The sequence below is a fragment of the Armigeres subalbatus genome, chromosome 3 (genome assembly GCF_024139115.2).
Source record: "Armigeres subalbatus isolate Guangzhou_Male chromosome 3, GZ_Asu_2, whole genome shotgun sequence".
NCBI lineage: Eukaryota > Metazoa > Arthropoda > Insecta > Diptera > Culicidae > Armigeres > Armigeres subalbatus.
Genome location: NC_085141.1, coordinates 150,882,642 through 150,889,897, shown reverse-complemented (window position 1 = coordinate 150,889,897; position 7,256 = coordinate 150,882,642). Strand labels below are relative to the sequence as shown.

At 38.5% G+C, this 7,256-nt stretch overlaps 1 long non-coding RNA gene across 1 annotated transcript; it reads left to right on the top strand.

Moving 5' to 3' along the window:
• The first annotated feature begins 2,467 nt into the window (after window positions 1-2,467).
• LOC134223744 (uncharacterized) lies at window positions 2,468-3,810 on the top strand. The gene is made up of 4 exons (XR_009982701.1): window positions 2,468-2,719; window positions 2,783-2,848; window positions 2,914-2,976; window positions 3,079-3,810. It is a non-coding gene; the product is annotated as an uncharacterized LOC134223744 (long non-coding RNA).
• The last annotated feature ends 3,446 nt before the right edge of the window (window positions 3,811-7,256 follow it).

The window sequence follows — 7,256 nt, the reverse complement described above, 5'->3', positions numbered from 1 at the left end:
ACTTTAGTAAAGCCTTTACAATTCACTGCGACGCCAGTGACACAGCGATCGCAGGCGTGCTAACGCAATGCCACGATGGAATTGATAAACCCATTTCATATTTCTCCCAAAAACTAAGTGGAGCACAACAGCGCTATTTCGCTACCGAAAAGGAGGCCTTAGCAGTGTTGAACTCCATTGAAAAGTTTCGGTGTTACATCGAAGGGTCAAAATTTACGGTCTACACTGACGCGTCAGCCCTCACTTACATTCTCCGAAGCAGCTGGCGTACCTCATCTCGACTTTGCCGTTGGAGTATAGAGCTCCAAAGACATGATATGGTCATCAAGCACCGCCGAGGCGTTGACAACGTCGTGCCTGATGCCTTATCAAGGTCCGTGGAGGAGCTCTCTACCTCAACGACAAATCAAGATTGGTACAGCAGCATGATCCAAAAGGTTCAATCTGAACCTGAGAGATTCAAAGACTTTCGAATCGACAAAGGGATTCTCAAAAAGTTCGTTGCTTCACCGAATGATCTTCTTGACTATCGTTTCGAGTGGAAGGTGTGCATTCCACCGAACATGCGTGAAAAAGTTTTAGTCGAAGAGCACGATGATGCCCTACACTTAGGTGTTGACAAAACAATCGCGATGGTCAAGAAAAAATATTATTGGCCACGGCTTTCCAACGATGTTCGGTCTCATGTACTAAAATGTACGATTTGCAAGCAAAGCAAACCACCTAATAGGTCACAACATCCACAAATGGGGCGGCAGAGGATTACTACCAAACCATTTCAGCTAGTTGCCCTGGATTTCATCCAGTCCTTGCCTAGAAGCAAGAGTGGCAACGCACACCTGTTAGTAATAATGGATGTCTTTTCAAAATACTGTCTTCTGGTACCTCTGCGGAAGATATCAGCACCACAAGTATGTCAGATACTTGAACAAAACTGGTTCAGACGGTATTCCGTGCCTGAATATCTGATCAGTGATAACGCTACTACTTTCATATCTAAAGATTTCAAAACACTCTTCGACAAATATGGCATAAAACACTGGAAGAATTCGCGGCATCATAGCCAATCGAATCCAGTCGAAAGACTCAACCGAACTATAAACGCTTGCATTCGAACCTACGTTCGTTCGGACCAAAAGATGTGGGATACAAGGGTGTCGGAAATAGAATACGCGCTGAATAATTCTCCTCACGGTGCAACCGGCTTCAGCCCTTACAGGATTCTCTTTGGTCACGAAATTGTAGGGAAAGGGATGAGCACAGGATGGATAAGGATGAGGAAGAGGTCTCAGAAGAGGAACGGGTAGGAAGGAAGTTAGAAATCGATCGTTTAATTCATAATACGGTTTACAAAAATCTCAGGAAAAATTATGAAAAAAATGCAAAAATCTACAATTTGCGGTATAAAAGTAGCTCTCCTTCATACGTCATTGGGCAAAAAGTCTTCAAACGTAATTTTAAGCAATCGTCCGCGATCGATGCTTACAACGCAAAATTCGGTCCGATGTATCTTCCGTGCACGGTAATTGCCCGCGTAGGAACCTCCTCGTACGAGGTAGCCGACGACCAAGGGAAGTCGCTCGGAATATTTTCGGCGGCCGACCTCAAACCAGACGAAACCTAAAAGAAACGAAAATAGTTACTAATATGATCAATCAAAATACCGAATACTTAGCCTTCTCATGTCGCGATGTAGCAGCAGAAAATAGGAAAAATCCATGGAAACATTCGTAATCCGGTGCACCTTGCGAATGTAAATAAACACAATAAGTCACACAATCATCGAATTCCGTCGTAGTCACACATTACTTACCTCCCATAGTTTAATCCAAAGCTTTTCGGTACGATTCGAATGCAGTATCCATCGCCGATCAATGTAAACAACACCGACCAATGTTGCAAGGAACTGCAGTGACTATCGCGCGTAAGTCCACCTCGAACATACCGGGAACTGACAGCATTCTTTTCTCGATCCAATTCACTCGTCGCCGGTACATAAATACACGAAAATTCACTATAATTTCACTATTTTGTTGCGTTCTTATCACTTTTTGATTTCACGTTTTCAGTTTAGATGTTTACAGTTTATGTTGTGATTTGACAGATGGAATTTGTATGTGTTGGTAAATGACCACTCACTTTCTCTCTCATTGGAAAGAGTAACTCAGTGAGTAAACAGTGTTGCCAATAAAGATTTTCTAACAATTTAATTATTTTCTTAAAGTAAATAATATCAAATTGAAATGGAAACATCGTATAGTACGTGTGTAGTGTCTCCATTGCCTACTTTTAAAATGAATTTCATTCATTTTAAAAAGAAGGAGTGTGGGGTAATGTAACCGTTGGTCACAAAATACAGCTTGTAGCTCCACCACAAGCAAATATTCCTTGTTTTCCTGTTAATCCTTCGTGAGTTTTTCTGTTTAGTAGTCCGACCCTGTCCTTGTCAAAAGAACTCACACGTTTATGCTGTTATGTCTGTCATCCAACTGTCATATTGTTTGTTTGCAGCGGTTTGAACGTGTACTTGTTTGCAAGAAAGTACGCAAAGCAAATTAAAAAGGTAACCCAGAGAGGACCGTTAAACCATAAATTAGTAAATGTTCGTGTCCGTTTCTCAAATTCATAGGTTTTATATGCTTGGCCTAAATCGATGTCGTTCTTTCTGTCCGTGTCCATCAAAGGAAATAGAAGTGCGCGACGTGATCCTAAAGTTAAAGTTAGTGTTAATTGTTCAATATTAAATGGTGTAAATTATTAAACTTTTTTGGTGTCATTGTAGGTTAAAACTTAAAAGTTACGATAGTAGTAGATCTTAAAAACTATTATCACAGTTCGAAGTAGTACGGTTAGTTGTTGAACAAAAGTGTATGTTATATTGTTCTAATTGTTTCATTGTTTCTATTATAATAGAATATAATAAGCCACAAGAAGAGTGAAGAAGCATTGTTTAAACCCAATTAGCCTCACAAAAAGGTAAATGCCAATATGTTAGTTTTAAGGAAGTTTGTGGATGTAGTGTGGTACTGGCGGGATGGGCAAAATTATGTGTGATTATGTGCTAATCTGCTTTGGCAGGTCCGTCCAACGGGCCTTTTTGTGTTTTTTGCGAGTGCTTGCCTGGCAAGCCGATCTTTCCCAGAACCCCCCGGAACAACGTCATAAAGGCTGAAGGATTGGAATCCGTCAACACATTCCGATCGGGAATATCCCCAAAACGGACAGAAACCCCATCCAGCCCCAACGTTCCACCAAGGTTCATCGAGGAGACAGACCGGTTTATGTTACGGCGTAAATTCGGTCTAGTCAATCCGAACCCAGCTACGAACCGCCATTGCCTGACGCCAACGAAACCGAGAAACCGAGACCGGTTCATGTTCCGGCGTGAATTCGGTCACCCCTCAACCGCCCTGGAAATCCGCCATCGAAGCCCGCACACCACCAGTTCCCGTACCACCTCTACCAACCAACAAGCGCACAAAACATCCCGAAAAATTGTAAACCGCAAGTACCACAAACCTAATTTTAAAGTGACGTCACTAATAGGCCAGTTTAGGTGAATAAATAGTTGTAAAACGATTATAGTTGGTGGTTAAGTTTTTATGCAGTGTTCCCTAACAGTTGAGTAGTTTACACCTAATTTCAATTTGTTTCCGTTTTCCGTGCTCAGAAAGGAGTTCCAGGCCTCATCCTGGTTGGACACTTTCTGAAGGGTCGACACGTGTGGCTTTTGAGCACTCAGCATTTGAGAACTGTGGTTTCCCTTTTCCAGCGTAACGTAGTTTCTGGTGATTTTCCCTTTCTGTTCCCTCTCGGATGAATTGGTATGACTGCGAGAGTGTAACCGACTGACAGCATAAGCGACCCAGTCTCAGCATAATTATCCCCGTGATAAATTCCTACCGTGAGTTGCGGCTAGGCAAGATTACAAGAAGCAGCTTAAAACTATTGAAAAAGGCACTGTAATAACGTCAAACTATTACAATGTTACATGCAGAAAATCATTGAAATACAACTAGAGCAGAGCTACTTCTACTCCGCTGGAGATATCACGTCAGATTTATACAAGTGGCCGGTACAACAGCAATTTTTGCACACAACAAACAATAGACATCATTTACCAAAACATCATCATGGCTTGGCCAAAACAATTTCATCGAAGATTACAAATTTAGACGGCAGTACAAAGGAACCCACACGAGAGGAGCAGCTTAAGAGGCGAAACAAGTAAGGCATCAGAAAGCACAAGACGATACGGAATAATCAAACAGCAGACTAGGAACACATCCTGCACTCGAGATTTGTAACCAACCAAGTGATCAACAACACTAATGATTACGAGGACGCAAGAGCAACACCAAGTAAAGGCGAGGTGATTCGAGAAGGCATCATCAGGTAAGAAACTCTCGAGAAAGTTTATGTGCAAATATGAGAATACTTAAAAGATCAGATGAAATAAAATGGTCACAAGACGAAAGAAAAAAAAAGGCATATAGCAGGGTGATTTGATAGATTAGAAGAACACGTAATAGATGCAGTATGGTCAGAAAACAAACAAACAAAAAAAAGTTTTTTTTAATAATAAAATAAGTTGATATAACACTAAGATACGGGAAAAAAATAATTTTGAAATAACACAAAGAGTACGAATTAGGGCAAAATATTTGAAAAAATTGCCAAACGCATACAATTATATAGCATTAAAAGATTACAAGAAAAAAAAGAGATGGTTATGATAAATTAGAAGAATAATAGGGACCATGAAAATTACTATGGAATAATTATATATATTAACTCAGAAACGTATCAATGTATTTAAATCTTGGTCAAGAGAAGCGTTGAAGAATAACAAAAAAAAATGTTAGCTGAACCATATCAAAGATCCAAAAGTAAACTTTGTAAGAAATTATTATTAAAAGAATTTATAAAAACACATACAGAACGAATAAACATCAAGAGATTCTAACACTAAGGTTCTGTCTCATTTGGAGAATTAAACTTAAAAGTGGCAGTTCGAAAATTAAAAAATCACCCCGTTATAAGAATGGCTGGTGCTACCCAGCAATTCCAATAGGACATCGATGGAAAATGATTCGATATCTGTCAAAAGTAATCTTGCTCTGCGAGCAGGGTTATTTGATAATTATTGAAATGTCACTTTTAAGTTTAATTTCAGTTTAATTATCCAATTGAGACAGATCCTAAACTCCACCGAAAGTAAAATTCGGATATGTCAGATAATAGTTAATGATTGATAAACAACGGACCATTGAATGATTATATAATTGAAAAATATATATGTTTTTGGCCTACCCTAACAAGCGAAGGATCATTTTCTTAATGAACCTTCACCTCGTTTGTGTGGGAGGAGATGAACGGCCTTGAGATCCTTCATCACTCCTCATATCAGATCACGGGATATATCGTAGGAATCTTTAAACCAAACATAGAAGAAAGCGTAAAACTTTGAGACAGACTCAGCTGACCCATTTTCTTGCGATCAGCTGATCCAAAACAAAGTAAAATAAACGATCGTGCATACGAAATAATATACATATAAGAGGGCAAAAGCATTGCCACTGGTGAGGGACCAACGCACTATGGGGAATCAGGTGGCCGAAAATAAAAAAATCGACTTTCTCTGATTCGTAATTCAAGTTGACCTACTAAATGCTAATGCTTTGGAGCATTAAACCCCAGCATATCAGCACTCTAAGCCATATGGTTATCAAGATATAGGCATTAGAGCCAGACACTTTTTAGTTCTTGAAAAATCAATGCATTATTCAACTGTCAATATCTTCGGCTACAGTAGCTCTTTTCTAACTCTTTAAAAAGTTTCTGAAAGCTTATTTCATGGACTTGCGAAGAACGGGTTAGTTATGGGAAAATAGGTAGTGAAACATCCGAAAATGACCAGAAGAAAAAAATGTGTTTTTTCATACAAAAAGTTCCATACAAAAAAAGTTTCTCAAAGTTTCGCTTAGCGACTACCACTACGACTTTCTTTGGACCTCCCAGAAGGCATTAAAACAAATTCCAGCCGCTTATGGCTGCAAATCTGCGATTCCGATAACTTTTTCGAAAAAAAGTAATTTTGAAACATTAAATGTAATTATTCTCATAATACACGGCAGACTGTGATGGGCTGGATACAAATCCCATGCGTATGACAAAAGAGCATCAATAACAGTTAAAATAGAGATAGTAGATAACACGAAAAGTGTCGTAGGCTTCGTGGTAGGCCGTGTACACGATAGCTTATGCAGCTATATGATACTCCATTTGGCGTAGGCTCACCAAGAGGAGGCAACTCATTATCTATCAAGTATCAAGCAAATAAATATGAAAAAAACAATATACTCTTGAGGGTTACGAAAATACTCTAGGCTTCATTTGAAATTATTTCATAAAAAGTAAAATTTTGATATTAATTAAAATCCAATATGTGAATACAAGAAGCAAAAATGTCTGTACCTAAGGACATCTTTCGATAATTATTGGTATGTACCTAGGTGAAATAAATAAACAGAACATTTATGAATGTCTCTCTGAGTGCATAGTGAGCTGTGATTGCGAAGGTAAATCGTCTGAAGTGTTTGTACTTATTATTTGGTGAATCATGAATTATAGGCAACTCATTGAAGTATTTAGAGCTCACGAGGTAAGCGACTTCAAAATAAATCTAATCTGGAATATCCAGAAGATGTTCAAAGTTTTTTAGTGACTGAAACTTCTTGCAATACAACAGATTCGAGTACAGAAAAATATACGATAGCAGATATTTTAATCGATCTTGAAGAAATAAATGATGATTTTGTTGAGGATGTTCATGTACATAATGAATAAATAAATGTTGTTGCAGTATACTTATATATCTTGAAGCTTTTATTGCATGGAGTTCGTTTAGCTTTAATAGAGCTTTATATTGTATTCCCTTTACTTGTTTTACGGGTTAAGAGCCTGAACCAATCTGAAAAATCCTACAAAGACAACCTCCCAAGTAACATTTTAAGTTTTATAACGCTCTTGAAGACCATAATTTACTCTTCAAGAGTGTTATAAAGCCAGTATAAAACCAAAATGTTACTAGGGCTGTTACGTATGTAGATGCAATGGCCTGTATTTGACGGAGTCCTTGTACAACTTAGAACATCTGTACAACTCAATTCACATAAAAACAGTATACAATTTTCTAGTTTGAACTCTACAGGTCTGCGCTGCAATAAAATACACATCTATAGACTGCTGTGTAC